This window comes from Ovis canadensis, chromosome 2 (assembly GCF_042477335.2).
Source record: "Ovis canadensis isolate MfBH-ARS-UI-01 breed Bighorn chromosome 2, ARS-UI_OviCan_v2, whole genome shotgun sequence".
Classification (NCBI taxonomy): domain Eukaryota; kingdom Metazoa; phylum Chordata; class Mammalia; order Artiodactyla; family Bovidae; genus Ovis; species Ovis canadensis.
Window position 1 is genome coordinate 67,934,641 of NC_091246.1, and position 16,588 is coordinate 67,951,228.

Here is a 16,588-nt window from a genome sequence, read left to right on the forward strand (position 1 = left end):
ACTGAACTGTACATTTTTAGTTTGATATGTGAACTGTATCTCAATAAAGCTTTTTTTTTTAAGACTAAAAAAAATGCACCATGGATTCTGCAATCAAAAAGTGAGGATCTTTTTTTTTTTGGCTGTACCACACGGTTTGTAGGATCTTGGTTCCCAGCCAGGGATTAAATCTCAGGCCCTCACTCATAAGAGTGCCAAGTCCTAACCACTGGACCACCAGAGAATTCCCAGAAAGTGGGGATTCTAATCCTTGTTCCACCACTTCCATTACTTCTTCATGCCTCAGTTTCCCCCATCTGTAAAGCAAGGGCAGTTACAAGACCTACTCCACCAGGGTTGTGAGAACTTAATTAATTATTTATGTACAGAATTCAGGGTGATGCCCCCCTAACAGCAAATGCTCTGTCATTTTCAGCTATTATCATTATCATAATTATTGGACTCATTTTACAGAAAAGACCAAAGTCAGACAAAGTAACTTGTCTGAGGTCATACAAGTTAAAGGTAGCAGAGGACAGATTCTAACCCATGTCAGCATGGCTACCAAGCCTGTATCCTTTCCACTGTACAGCCTTTGTGCCTTTCAGAACCTACCCATGAGTGATGACTGATCTCAGGCATGCAAACAAACAACCCACCCCAAAAACACGGCTGGTGGTGCTTGGACACCAGACCTGCAATGGATCCAATCACTCTGACAACTCAGAACATCTTAACAAGCATGACAGTCACTTTCAAGCAGTTGGCCTGGGTTCAGTAACTCATCCACAGTGACTTGCTGAGAAGAGGGAACACAAAGGGCGTTGGGCTGGACTTTATTTTATTTCTGGTTCTTCTAATAACCAGTTACGTATAGGTTCCCTAATGGCTGTGCCCTTGCAAACACATGCTTAAATGAGGGGTCTGATACATATCATCATTAACTGAATGTTAAAATGTGCCAGACACTATGCTGAATGCTTTATGGCTGTTGCCCAGTAATCCTTCCAAAAACTCTACACAATTCCTCCCTTTTTCAATATATGAAAACAGAAGTCCTGATGATCCATAAAACAAGGAGTTGAAAAGCTGAACTCCATTAGAATAAAAAACTTCTGCTCTGTGAAAGGCAATGTCAAGAGAATAAGAAGACAAACCACCGAGTGGGAGAAAATATTTGCAAAAATTACAACTGATAAAGGACTGTTCTCCAAAAGAGCTCCTAAAATTCAACAATAAGAAAACTACTGGACTAAAAAATTGGACCAAAGACCTCAACAGAGAGAAGATATATATGCGATAAGTTCTGTTCAGTTCAATCGCTCAGTCGTGTTCAACTCTTTGCAACCCCATGGACTGCAGCACACCAGGCCTCCCTGTCCATCACCAGCTCCCCAAGCTTACTCAAATTCATGTCCACTGTGTCAGTGATGCCATCCAACCATCTCATCTTCTGTCGTCCCTTCTCCTGCCTTCAATCTTTCCCAGCATCAGGGTCTTTTCCAATGAGTCAGTTCTTCACATCAGGTGGCCAAAGTATTGGAGTTTCAGCTTCAGCATCAGTCCTTCCAATGAATACTCAGGACTGATTTCCTTTAGGATAGACTGGTTGGATCTCCTTGCTGTCCAGGGACTCTCACGAGTTTTCTCCAACACCACAGTTCAAAAACATCAATTCTTTGGTGCTCAGCTTTCTTTACAGTCTAGCTCTCACATCCATACATGACTACTGGAAAAACCATAGCTTTGACTAGACAGACCTTTGTTGGCAAAGTAATGTCTCTGCTTTTTAATATGCTGTCTAGGTTGGTCATAACTTTTCTTCCAAGGAGTAAATGTCTTAATTTCATGGCTGCAGTCACCATCTGCAGTGACTTTGGAGCCCAGCAAAATAAAGTCTGCCACTGTTTCCATTGTTTCCCAATCTATTTGCCATGAAGTGATGGGACCTGATGCTATGATCCTGGTTTTCTGAACGTTGAGTTTGAAGCCAACTTTTTCACTCTCCTCTTTCACTTTCATCAAGAGGCTCTTTAGTTCTTCTTTGCTTTCAGTCATAAGGGTGGTGTCATCTGCATATCTGAGGTCATTGATATATATGATAAAGAAACATATGAAAAGGTGCTCTACAACTTAAGTCATCAGGGAAATGCAATATATATATACACACACACATACCTACACATACATAGGAAATGGCAACCCATTCTGGTATTCTACTCCGGTATTCCTACTCCAGGGGTCTTCCCAACCCAGGAACTGAATCTGCATCTCTTGCATTGCATCTCCTGCACTGGCAGGTGGATTCTTTACCACTGTGCCACCTGGAAAGCCATATACACACACATATATGTATATGTATATATACATCTCCTGAGATATTAATTAACTTGCACATAACCCCACAGCTAGTAGGTGAATGCAGATCTGTATGAGTCCAATTTTAATAAGATAGGAGGCAAAAAATAACAATACCATCAGCAGGTAATTACACTTAATACCTCTATGTTCATAGTTCTGGACACTAAGCTATAAATTATAATTACAATTTAACAAGCCATTCTTATTTCTAATCACAAAGGAGCCATTAATAAGCCAAAAAAGGAGGAGCTAATTTGGCAACACAGTCACAGCCCTGTCTACTCTATGATTTTAAATCTGATTAAGCCTGTATAATCTTCAAACATAGCCTCACTTTGAAAAAATAAACACACATACAAACCACCACCCATGTTGGTACCAAGATAAAGAAAATTATAAACTGCTTTGTCAAAAGGCAGGCTAGAAAACCAATTAGAGTGCTCAGCTAAATCCTGCCCGCAGGATTGGCCCTGTATTAAATGCCCAAGGTCAACTGTCACTCCCTGTCTCAAGGCACTATCAGAGGACAGCTCACACAGGGTATTTCCGCCATGTATCAATGTGCCTGGCTAATCCCCAGAAAGTTAGGAAACCTACAGAGACCTGCACCTCAAAGACATGCCTTTCCTATGAGAATCAGGGAATGAGCCCAGGAACTTAAAGAACCTCACATTTCGATACTGTATTGCCAACACCTGGAAGCAAAATCTCAAGCCCTACCTTGGACCTATTGACAAGAATATGCATTTTAACAAGAGCCCCCATGTGATCAGTATGCACATTAAAGATGCAGATTCAAGTGTTCCCAACAGAACTCTGTGTCATGCTAGCAGAGCTCTCTGTCATGAAAACCACTAGCCACTTGCATCTACTAAGCACCCCAAAAGCAATTAAGGAACCAAATGTTTTATTTAAATTTGTAAATAGTCATGCTTACCAAATAATTAGCCATATCCCTAGCAACCAATTTTTTGGTACTATAACAAATACTATAGTTAACATTCTTGCTATGTAGCCCCTCCCTCATAATTTGTGGTATTTCTGAAGTAAAGAACATGCTCATTTCTAAGTCTTTTCATCTATAATAACTTAAATTCGAGCAGTTTACAGCACGGTATCAAGATGAGTCAAATGCTATTTTGAGGACAAAACACCGCTTATTTACAGAAGCAGTGCTTGTTTTCATACTTTGAAGATATTTCTGGTATTCTTTTGGTAAACTTTTCTGCAAGAATGAAGAAGAGATTGTGGGGAAAAAATATTCTGAACTCCTTCTGTAGGCACATTGGTAAAACTTTGCAAATGACCCTTCAAAAACACTAATTCAACCAGCTCTCAGTAAGAGACGCAATAATTTTCTAATAAGCCGTTATCTATGGATGAGATTTAAAACTTTCCAATTTATGGCTTCAACTGCTTAAGTATTTTTTATACATTTTTATTTTTTACTTTTAAAGTTAAAGTAAAGTTGACTTACAGTGTTGGAAGTAATGTTTATTACTGCTGTACAGCAAAGTGATTCAGTTATACATAGATATTTTTTAAACATTCCTTTTCATTATGATTTATCATAGGATATCGAGTATAGTTTTCTGTGCTATAAGTAGAACCTTGTTGTTTATCTAGTCTACATATAAGCTTACATCTGCTAACGGCAACCTCCCATTCAATCCCTCCATCAACCCCCTCCCCGTTGGCAACCACCAGTCTGTTCTCTATGTCTATGTTTCTGTTTCATAGATAGCTTCACTTGTGGCATATTTTAGATTCCACATATGAGTGACATCACACGGTACTTGTCTCTTTCTTCAGTTTAGTTCATTCGCTCAGTTGGGTCCAACTCTTTGCGACCCCATGGACTGCAGCACATCGGGCCTCCCTGTCCATCACCAACTCCCCAAGCTTACTCAAACTCATGTCCATTGAGTTCGTGATGCCATCCAACCATCTCAAGCTCTGTCATCCGTTTCTCCTCCTGCCTTCAATCCTTCCCAGAATCTGGGCCTTTTCCAATGAGTCAGTTCTTCACATCAGGTGGCCAAAGTATTGGCGTTTCAACTTCAGCATCAGTTCTTCCAATGAATATTCAAGACTGATTTCCTTTAGGATGGACTGGTTGGATCTCCTTGCAGTCTAAGGGACTCTCAAGAGTCTTCTCCAACACCACAGTTGAAAAAAAATCAATTATTTGGCAATCAGCTTTCTTTATAGTCCAACTCTCACATCCACACATGACTACTGGGAAAACCATAGCTTTGACTAGACGGACCTTTGTTGGCAAAGTAATGTCTCTGCTTTTTAATATGCTGTCTATGTTGGTCATAACTTTTCTTCCAAGGAGCAAATGTCTTTTAATTTCATGGCTGCAGACACCATCTGCAGTGACTTTGGAGTCCAACAAAATAAAATCTGTCACTGTTTCCACTGTTACCCTATCTATTGCCATGAAGTGATGGGACCAGATGCCATGATCTTCGTTTTCTGAATGTCGAGTCTGAAGCCAACTTTTTCACTCTCCTCTTTCACTTTCATTAAGAGACTCTTTAGTTCTTTTTTGCTTTCTGCCATAAGAGTGGTGTCATCTACATATCTGAGGTTATTGATATTTCTCCAGGCAATCTTGATTCCAGCTTGTGCCCAACATTTCTCATGATGTACTCTGCATACAAGTTAAATAAGCAGGGTGACAATATACAGCCTTGACATACTCCTTTCCTGATTTGGAACCAGTCTGTTGTTCCATGTCCAGTTCTAACTGTTGCTTTCTGACCTGCATACAGATTTCTCAAGAGGCAGGTATGGTGTTCTGGTATCCCCATCTCTTTCAGAATTTTCCACAGTCTTTTGTGATCCACACAGTCAGAGGCTTTGATGTAGTCAATAAAGCAGAAGTAGATGTTTTTCTGCAGTTTTCTCGGTTTTTTGATGATCCAATGGATGTTGGCAATTTGATCTCTGCTTCCTCTGCCATTTCTAAATCCAGCTTGAACATTTTGAGCATAACTTTGCTAGTGTGTGAGATCAGTGCAATTGTGTGGTAGTTTGAACATTCTTCGGCATTGCCTTTTTTGGGCCTTTCTCTTTCTGACTTTACTTAATCTTTAATTGCATCCATGTTGCTGCAATTGCATTATTTTGTTCTTTTTATGGCTGAGTAGTATTCCATTGTGTGTATGTACCAAATCTTCTTCATCCATTCATGGATATTTAGGTTGTTTCCATGTCTTGACTGTTGTGAATAGCACTGCTATGAACATAGGAGTACATGTATCTTTTTGAGCTAGAGTTTTGTCTGGATATATGCCCAGGAGTAGAACTGCTAGACATATGGTAGTTTTATTTTAATTTTTTAAGAAACCTCCATACTGTTCTCCATAGTGGCTGTACCACTTCACATTCCCACCAACCGTATAAGAAGATTCCCTTTTCTCCATATCCTCTCTACCATTTGTTATCTGTAGACTTTTTAAAGATGGCCATTCTGACTGGTGTGAGGTGGCACTTCATTGTAGTTTTGACTTCCATTCTCTAATAATTAGCAATGTTGAGCATCTTTTCACGTGCCTTTTGGCCATCTGTATGTCTTCTTTGGAGAAATGTCTGTTTAGGTCTTTAGCCCGTTTTTCGATTGGGCTGTTCTCTTGTTGAGTTGTATACTTGTACATTTCAGATATAAACTTGACAATGGAATGTATACTTGCACAACACATTCATCATGATGAGCGTGCACCATCTCAGAGAATCAATGGAGGAAAACAAAAGATCCATCCGATTGTTGAAGGAAACACTCCATTAAGGGGAGGGGACAGCAAAGACCAGAGACAGGAAGGGGAAAGGTGAGGTTTCCTGCATCCAGCTTCCACACCAATGAAAGGTGGGAGCCCAAGCCAAACTATTAAAAATAATCAAAGTGCACTTCAGCAAGCCTTAATAATGATTTTGACTTAATAATAAAACAGAAGAGATGAAACTGAAGCAGGTTGTATCAAAACAGTTATCCTTCTATTTTTTTTTCTCATGACAAAACTGAAAAAAAAAGTTCAGATGTTTAGAACAGTCTTACTGCTAAACTTAGAAGGAGACAACCTTCTTTGACCTAGTATCTTGCATGGCATTATTGTATAAATTGAGTTAAATGGACAGTCCATAAAACTGTGTACAATACCCCTCCCCCACCCTTTTTCCTTTACTGGTGACATGGGAAATTTCAGACATAGGTCAATATTATTTTTTAAATTCTGAATTAAACAATGTTGAGCTCCTCTCAAAAACTTGTCTATGCCTAGTAACATAAATTATTGGCAGAAACTGTATGCAATCTTAAGCATAAGAAGGCACCCAACATTCACTACCCTTTCATGGAATTTGTTTATCAGGAAATCGGCAAGGCTACCGCATAGTAACAGACATAACCCACTAGGTGGTGCAATGATGCAGACATAAAAAAGGAGAGATGGAAAAAAATTACACTTTTAGTTGTCCTACATATACTATTAAAAAAAAAAACCCACTGGAACCTACTGTATAACACATGGAACTCGGCTCAGTGTTATGTGCCAGCCTGGTTGGGAGTGGGGTTTGGGGGAGAATGGATGCATGTATATGTGTGGCTGAGTACTTCCACTCACTGTTCACCAGAAACAATCACCACACTGTTAATCAGCTACACCCTAATACAAAATAAAAAGTTTAAAGTTTGGGGAAAAAACAAAACAGTAGATGGACTCTAGGGGGCATGGGTTCAATCCCAGGTCAGGCGAACTAAGAACCTGCATGCCACTTGGGGCAGCCAAAAACAAAACAAAACCACTAGAGCAAAACAACTGACACCTTACGAGGCTTTTGACCCTGCTCTGGTTGTGGGATAGTCAGAGCAAGTTAAACCATGTGGAAGGTAGAAGATAGCACTTTCTCATTGTTAATCACTGGACCTAATTGCTGAAATATAATTTCTAGGAGGAAGAGTTATTGGAATTGAAGTTTCACACAGAAGGTGGAATCCATTCATTGATTCACCCAATACATGTTTATTAAACACCTTTTTCATGCCAGGCTTTGTACTGAGCACTAGAGGTTAAACAGTGAGAAAAATAAACACGATCCTGCCTTCATGGAGCTTACAGGCAGACGGGGGCTCAGCTGTAAATCAAGGAGTCTGTCAGCAGCTGTAGAACTAAAACTGTGACGCATGCTATGAAGGGAAGTACAGAAAGGTCCAGAACAGGAGGAGCTGGCCTCCCAGGGAGATCAGGGAGGGCCTTCCTTTTTAGTGACCCCGTGGAAATAGGGACTTCAATCCACTGAGAGAGGACACAGCAAGAAACCATCACGGCTGGGACACAGAGGGGGAGGCCGATGGGGGAACCTGGCTCTCAGTAAGCATCCCGGTCTCGTGCATGAAAAAAGTAACTCTAAGTCTGAGGTGGGTCAAGGGCACGAGTGGATTTGTATTTTTATATATTTGAGACCAGACTCCTCATTTTCCTGAGAAGCAGGAAAGAAGTCTAAGCTGAGGTCGACAGCCCCAGGGGGGTTACTGACTACAAGAGGTGGGAAGGAGGAAGAAAGGGAGGGCTGCACTGAATTCCTGGGTTTCAGTCTGGGGCAGTAATGGCCTTCTCAGAGCAGTAAGGCTGAGGGCTTACCCTAGGGTTTAAGCCCCAGTCAAGATCCCCCTTCTACTGTGAGGAAAGTTTAAATCAAACCACCATTTCTAAGCCAAATTCCAAAATCACCTTTGCAAGTACCTAACTTAGGAGTGGGCAAGAAACTGCTATCAGGGCCAGCAACAGCAATGTTTACCGGGCATTCTGAGAAATGGATACAGACATGGAAAAAGCCAAAGGACCATGGAAACAAAATGCACTATCAAGAGTGCTTCACTGGGGAGTTCCCTGGTGGTCCAGTGGTTAGGACTCAGTGCTTTCACTGCTGGGAGCCCAGGGTTCAATTCCCGGTGGGGGACTAAGATCTCAAGGTCATCGTGCGATAAGGCCAAAATAAACAGATAAGGAAATTCAGGTAAGGACTTCTAATACATTTGTCAAGAAGACTCAGGCTTCTGCTTCCCTGGAGGCTGGGGGCCAGACAACACTCTGGAGCTCTCTCCAGCTGTTCTAGTTTGTCAACAGATGAGCCCCTGGTTTGTCACTAACCAGCCGTAAAACCTCTAAGCTCGCCGCACAGCTCAGGTAATAGTACCCACCTCACAGGGTTCTTTGAGATCAACTGAGAATTTTACATGGAAGTTTTTACAAACTGTAAAATGTCACACAAACGAGGGGGTACTTCCTCTATTAAAAAAGTCTCACTCTAAAAAAGGTGATATGGTATACATTTAATAAAAGATTTTTCTTTAAGACGTCTTTTAGTCATTCAGCATTTAAGTATTTACAGTGACTCAGGCTTTGAAAACAAAGGCCTATCAACAAAGAACAACAGTCCCCACCCTCAGAGGATGCCTTTTTTTTTTAGGATGTAGAAAGGCTTGGAACAGTCTGGAGAACAATGGCGGTGAATGCGTACTGAACTACGGTGTCAGTCACTGATCTGGCAGCCCCAAGTTTTTCCAAACCCAAAGAACAACATTAATTTCTCTTCTGCGCAACACTTCTTCAAGACTTTGACCATGGTGATGGTTTATTGTATCTTTAAGGTCCCTTCCATCCCCCAGAAAAGAATGAATTGTTTAGAAACGAAACAGCCAACCACTTAGAAATACAACAAACAGTATTTGTCCCAAAGCTGGAAATCCAGAGCATAAATAACATCCAAAACTCAGGCAGAAATGTTTTATCATTGAAGGACATTTCAGTGTTATAGCCTTTCCACATCTTAAAATGTGCTTTGACATGTACTTTCCCCACATTTTCTCCTACTTAAGTTACTTCTTAACTTGGAGGACATCTACACTCTTAACTTCTCAACTGGCTCACCATTTAGTCGCTGTTTGGAGATAATTTTGTTTTCTTGTTTCCTTTTATTTTTTAGTTATTAGAGAATAGGGGCTTCCCAGGAGGTGCAGTGGTAAAGAATCCACTTGCCAGTGCAGGAGACACAAGAGATGTGGGCTTGATCCCTGGGTCAGGAAGATCCCCTGGAGTAGGAGATGGCAACCCACTCCAGTCTTCTTGCCTAGAAAATCCCATGGAGAGAGGAGACTGGTGGGCTATTCTTCATGGGGCCACAAAGAGTCCGACACAGCTGAGCACACATATACACATACAAGGTCTTAGTGCAAAGTTAGGCCAATTCAAAGTGAACTACCCTTGGTTTCCATTGCAATGGAACTTCTGGTTATACTTTATCTAAACAAAAATCTGAACTTGTTAACAATTTCCAATCACATACCACATGGGAAGTTGGCCTGAGATCAGAATCTTGCTTGGATAATCCTCCAAGTGGATAATTAACTACAGGTGGGAGCATTATCAACACACATATTGGGCAAGACACTGAGGAAATGTGCTGAACACAGGAGTGAAAACTCTGGTTCTGCTCTCAAGCTGGGCTGCTGCCTGTGTACCCCCACAGAGAGACAATGAGCATGCGGCACCCACAGACCAAGACCAGTTGCCACTGGAGAATAAATTTTTTAAAGAGAACATGAGAACACTGGAAGTTTCCATCACCCACCACAGAATCTAGTCGGAATTATATATCCAGCTTTTGTCATGGCTGAGCTTCGAGCCAAGAACCAACATTTCAAACAATGTCAGCCTTTTTAGACTGTCTATGGAAGCTCATGGAACTCCTCAGTCCTGGGTCCTCAGGGAAGAATGCCATGCGGTGAGGATGGGAGGATGACAGCCATGCCCCTAACAGGACTCCAGGGCCTTCCCTGGTGGCTCAGAGGGTAAAGCGTCTGCCTGCCATGCAGGAGACCCAGGTTCGATCCCTGGGTTGGGAAGATTCCCCTGGAGAAGGAAATCGCAACACACTCCAGTACTCTTGCCTGGAGAATCCCACGGAGGGAAGAGCCTAGTAGGCTACAGATCACGGGGTCGCAGAGTCAGACACGACTGAGCGACTTCACTTAACAGGACTCCAAGGGCAACAGGAGAGAAACAAAGTTTGCACTTGGAGCCTGTCTAGCTCTTTCTACCCCTTGTGCTTGTTGCTCTGGTTGTCAACGACCTCCTACCCCAAAAGCCTCCAAAGGCGAACCCCCAGCAATCCATCGCCAAAAGTTCTGGCTCCAAAATCCCCTCTCTCTCTATCTTTAACCCAGTCTCTCAGTTTTATACATCAATGCTTTCAGTCTCAGCTGGATATCACAAAAAGATGACCTGCCTGCCACTGAACTGTGCTTGCCTGGTGACCTACACCTCTTAGCGTTATTTAAAAGATGTACTTTGATCCTGACGAAACTAATAATGGAATTCTGATCCTTAACAGACAAGTTCCCAAACACAGCATATCAAAGATGAACATTCTTTCGAATTCCACAATTCATATGCTTTGTAGCCGCCAACAAGTTTTTCTTGACATTAACAACAACTGTTGTTTTCTGTGGGATGGGATTACACAGTCATTTCTAACTGGAGGCTGTGGACTTGAAGAAAGCGGACACTCTCACTTGAGAGTCTTAATATTTCTATAAAAAAACTATGATTTTCACTAGTAGTCTACATAATCGACTTCCCCATAAAACTCTGTCTTGCTCACCTTAGCGTCTTTGGGGCTTCATACAGTAATGGATACACATGGGTCATTGAAGAATGATAACAACTCTTAAAAACATTGCTATTTCATTGTGACTCCCTGGAGAAAAACTTTCTGTATACTTTCAGTGATAATGTGAAAAAAAATCCTACAAATCAACAGAGAGGCCATTAGCTTCTCCCTCTTATTTCTCTGCTCATCTGATTCTGCAAAGCAGAGCTGGGAGCTGAAAGCACCTGTAAGTCTCAAATTAAATGGACCTTGACTCAAATTCCCTCCCTGTCACACAAGTTATGCGACACTGGACATGTTATTTAACATTTCTGAGCCTCCTTATCCTCACCTATAAAATTGAGTTTTAACACTCACTCCCAGTTGGTTGGGAGGATTCAGTGAGGTCTGTACCAAGGTCTGCTGCTGCTGCTAAGTCGCTTCAGTCGTGTCCAACTCTGTGCGACCCCATAGACGGCAGCCCACCACGCTCCACCATCCCTGGGATTCTCCAGGCAAGAACACTGGAGTGGGTTGTCATTTCCTTCTCCAATGCATGAAAGTGAAAAGTGAAAGTGAAGTCTCTCAGTCGTGTCCGACTCTTCGTGAACCCATAGACTGCAGCCTACCAGGCTCCTCCTTGGAGGAGGGATTTTCCTGGAGTGGGTTGCCATTGCCTTCTCCGGTACCAAGGTCTAACACTGTACTAACACTGCACCAGCCGTGTGGCTTCTCTCACTTCACCAGAGAAAAGTCTGTCTGCATCTTACTTTGTGTCCTGGGGTCCCCTGACCATTAGGTATTTTACAGAGACATCAGGAGTTCTACTTGGGTGGAACTTTAGTAAGCCAGCTCCCAACATACTCATGTTTGCAGAAATCAAGGACAGAGCCTCAGAGCCATTCTATAAAGTCCATTAATGCCTATTTTACATTTGTTTATCCAATAATGGAATTGAATGTTGCAGCTTCAGTCTCCAAGCCACCTGCATGGTTGTGGCGGGGAGGGGGGCCAGTGGGAAACACAGTGAGCAAGGCAAAAGGATACATACCCAGATCAATCTCATTTCAGTTTTTTAGGACTGTCTCTATTCTCCTCCTTTCACCTTCCTTCATTTACTGAGCAACTATTCTGTGCCTGGAGTAGTACTGCCAAGAACCAGACCTGCCTGCGAAAATGCACAATCACCACCCCTCCCCACCCCGCCTAGTGTTAAAAGTGACCCTCCTTCCAACACTAGGCAGAACCCAGGCCTATCAGAAAACACACTGCTCTTCCAAAAGGATAAACACAAGCAATGCAGTTTACATCTAATTGAGGACATTTATTTTGCAGTTTACTGTTTTCCAAGCATTCATTTTGATGAAGCTCATCCCAATCAAAAAGCTTATGTTGCCTCTCACAGAGAAAATGAACTATCCGTGTTGCAGACTACACAGATGGAGCCAACAATATCCAAGCTGGAAGAGACAGAAGAGACAGACAGCAGACAGGCAGAATACCAGCTCAGTGTCGAGGGCACCTCACTGCATAAACCATTATCCCAAATGTAAAGCTGAAAGGACAAGTCTGGTGACTGACTGGAGTGATAGGTGAGTGACTTGCATTTTCTCAGGACAGTTCATCATTGGGACATAATCCAATCCGGCCAACATTTATATGTCACCAACTAATCACACTCAAAGACTACTTAGAACAGCAATGCCATTGTTCCTTGGAGCTTATTAATACATCAAAGCTAAATGAGCTTCCTCCCTTCCCCCACCCCGAAGTGACATGTGTATTCCCCTTGGTTCTATTAATAAGCGAGACAGATTCTTTAAGGCAGCGCATACTGCCTGCAGATATTCTGGGGTAATAGATAGTAAAAACATTGCCGACATGTGATTTCTAAAGTAAATCATAAACATGAAATTTAAGAAATTCAGAAAATTTGGCAATGCCTGAACTAACTTTATTTTTAACTCAGCTCTATTTCCCCACATTTTACAGAGGAATGGCCCCCAGAGAACTTTATCTTTAAAAAGCTGGTGACTAACCAGTTCTCAAATGTGAGGAGGTTTCAAGGACTGACAGGGGTGATGATGCAACGCCAGCTGCCTTTCTTAATTCCTTGGCTTTTGTGGAATTATCATTTTATGCCAGAATTTGACTTCTTGTTTTAAGTTTAAAGGACACTGTCAAATAAAAATAGGGCTGCTTTGTAAAAATACACAAAGCAGCACTGTGCGACCCTTCCTCAGGCTGTAACACTACTAGCTGAAATATAGACACCTGGATCAGAAATACATATATATTTAAAACCAATCATTTTTGTCGTAGGAGTGAAATTAGGTCAGTGCCCTTAAGAAGCCCCCTTCAGCTCTATTTTCCACTTTCCAAACAAAGAAAGCTTTTGTGCATTGTATTAGCCACTGTAAACTGTTCGGACATCCACTGTTAGCCCTGGTTGACTGGCTAAGTCAGGCGAAAAAAGAGATAAAACAGGAGATTCTGTCAGTGTATTTCTAGCACATTCAAATTTAAGTGAGCTTTTGCACAGAGCCAGCTCACTCTGCTAAACCAGTGGCTGAAATGAAGTTATTGCTCATGCTTATCTTGGCACTTAGAACATTTGCTTTCCTTACCACTTCAAATTTCTCAAGCAGTACTATAGATCTAAACCTAATAAAATATGAATCAATAAATCACTTGGCTAGTCTATTTCTAGATACTCGCCTGAAAGCAACAGTAGTAACGTCCCTAATTAGTCAGGGTCATAGGCAAAATTCTTTGAATGAGAGAGAAGATTCACAGACATTCTAAATCAAGAAAAACTCAGTTCTTTCCCGGAGAAGGCGATGGCACCCCACTCCAGTACTCTTGCCTGGGAAATCCCATGGATGGAGGAGCCTGGTAGGCTGCAGTCCATGGGGTCGCTAAGAGTTGGACATGACTGAGTGACTTCACTTTCACTTTTCACTTTCATGCATTGGAGAAGGAAATGGCAACCCACTCCAGTGTTCTTGCCTGGAGAATCCCAGGGACGGAGAAGCCTGGTGGGCTGCCGTCTGTGGGGTCACACAGAGTCGGACACGACTGACGCGATTTAGCAGCAGCAGCAGCAGCAGCAGTTCTTTCCACATGGAGCATCATTATATAGGGAGGGTTTTGCAAAAACCGAGTCAAGATTTTTAAATGTCTCAAGAGCAACACCTTACAGCTCATGTTTTGCAAATAGGAAGTGGGACAGACACTATTGCCAAATGTTTTAGTAGACTAGCACATGCTGTCAGCATTAGGCGTGAGGCACAAAACAGGACCAAGATTGGATCTTTTCACTTAACTTGTCAAAAGATAGAAGAAGTTAAAGACAGAGGGAGGAAAAGGGGGCAGTCTCTTCAGGGGATCTTCCCGACCCAGGGATCAAACCCGGGTCTCCTGCACTGCAGACAGATTCTTTATCATCTGAGCCACCAAGGAAGCCCATCAGTCTATAAACCAGATTTGCATATCACCTTTTACTTTATTAAAAACTAACAAGTCAGGGGGAGGGACAAGTTAGGAGTCTGGGATTAAATCATACTGCTACATAGAAAATAGATATCCAATAAGGGCCTACTATATAGTACAGGGATATTACAGTATCTTGTAATAACCTTTAATGGAAGAAAATATTTTAAAATGTCTATATATATTTATCTACATGTATAAGAGTTGCTTTGCTGTACACCTGAAATGAACACAACATTGTAAATCAACTGTATTTCAATAAAATTCTTTAAACATTAAAAAAAAAAAACTAATAAATCAAAACAACTTCAAAAAGAAAATACTTGGACTTCCCTGGTGGTTCAGCGGTTGGTTAAGAATCCGTCTGCCAATGTACATGACACAGGTTTGACCCCTGGTCCAACAAGACTCCACATGGGCAACTAAGCCCACGTGCCACAACTACTGAGCCTGCACACCACAACTAGAGAAAGCCCACGGGCAGCAACCAAGATCCAGCACAGCCAAAAATACATACATAAATTGTTTTAAAAAAAGGAATATTCATTAAGTTTCACAAAGTTATACATCAAAAAGCAGCTCTTAGAACCAAGTCACTTCGCAGCCTGTATTAATTTATAGGCCTGCAAATGAAAACTTCTCAAGTTTACTCATACTGAAAAGTAACAACCATCACAGAGCAGTTGAGAAACAAAGGCCCTTCAGAGACAATACTTTGGGAGGACTTAACAGTGGTATCCACACCCCAGCAGGTGATTATAAAGTCTGATTAAAGTACTGATTCTGAACACAGATTACAGAAAGCAGTCCTGTGACTACTGTGGCATCATGTTTTTCAGTAATAGTGATAATACAAGCAAATTATAACCACTGCAATGAAATTGCCATTGCAATCCTAGGAGGCATCTATGCCATTTCTTGCTTGCTGGTACTCAGCTTCCCCTAGTTCCAGAGACTAGAGGGCCCAATATCTTTGCCCAAAGGGTACCAATGAGGTGCAAGTATCTACTTAAGATCTAAAGGATGAAGGGAAACAGATGCCATTAGTTTTCCTTTTTCTTTTCCTTTAGCAGCAGTCATAGGCAGAAACTGACTTCCCAGACCTGAGTTTTGCAGCTGCCTCCAAGCTCCCTATCGTTTCAGCCTCCTCTTGGCTACAGAGGCTGATAAAATCAGAAGTCCTGATTTTAACCTTCTAGGAGGCAAATCAGAGACCTAGTGATGGGCCCTTGGTTTTCATCCTTCCAGCCTTTTGTTCTGTAGGCATCTAATTCCCTCCATGAAATCCCTTTTTCCTTGAAACATCTAGAATAATGTCTGTCTCCTTCACTGAGCCCTGACCCACAGGTATACAATGCCCATTTCACAGCTGAGCAAAGTAAACTGCCTAAGGCCATTCAAGTTTCAGGACAAAAAGATCTCACACCCAGGTATGCCTGATTTCAACAGTCACAGTATGAAAGTTAAGCATGTCTCCAGCCCATGACCCAGCGATTCTACTCCTAGGAATTTACACAAGAGAAATGGGTGCATTAGCCAACAGAACAAAGTATTAGGTGACTTTCACAGCAGCTTTACCCATAATAGAAACAAAACAAAAACCTGACAACAACCCAAATATCCATCAACAAAAGAATGAATAAACAAACTGGGAAATTCATATAAGTGACGTATATATTATTGAGCAAAGAAAAAAAACTACTGAATCACATAACCACACAAAGGTTACGCTGAGGAAAGAAACCAGATACCAAGTGCTGATTTCATTTATACAGATCCTATCAAAGTGAAGCAAAGCTATATGATGGTAAGAGATGTCAGAAGAGAGGTTCCCTTGTCGGTGGGGTGGTAACAGTCGAAAAAGTGGCAAGACAGAAGAACCTTCTAGAGTGATGGAAAGTTCTATTTTTTGATCCAGGTGGTAATCACACAATGCATACATTCATGTAAAAGTTCAGCCAGCTCTGCAACTGGATAGTGATGGTGGCAGCACAAGCAGATGCCACTGAATTTACACTCAGAATGGTTAAAATGGTGGGTCTTACTGTGTTTTACTACAATTAAAAAAAAAAAAGTATCACGCTCCCCACTTCTGTGTTTT

General features: G+C 41.7%; 1 protein-coding gene and 1 non-coding gene across 7 annotated transcripts in view; one reads left to right on the top strand and one right to left on the bottom strand.

Moving 5' to 3' along the window:
• The window catches only part of TJP2 (tight junction protein 2), a 126,010-nt gene that overhangs the window by 52,241 nt on the left and 57,181 nt on the right, over window positions 1-16,588 (bottom strand). The window lies entirely within an intron of this gene.
• Window positions 10,178-10,249, top strand: TRNAG-GCC (transfer RNA glycine (anticodon GCC)). Its single transcript has one exon. It is a non-coding gene; the product is annotated as a tRNA-Gly (tRNA).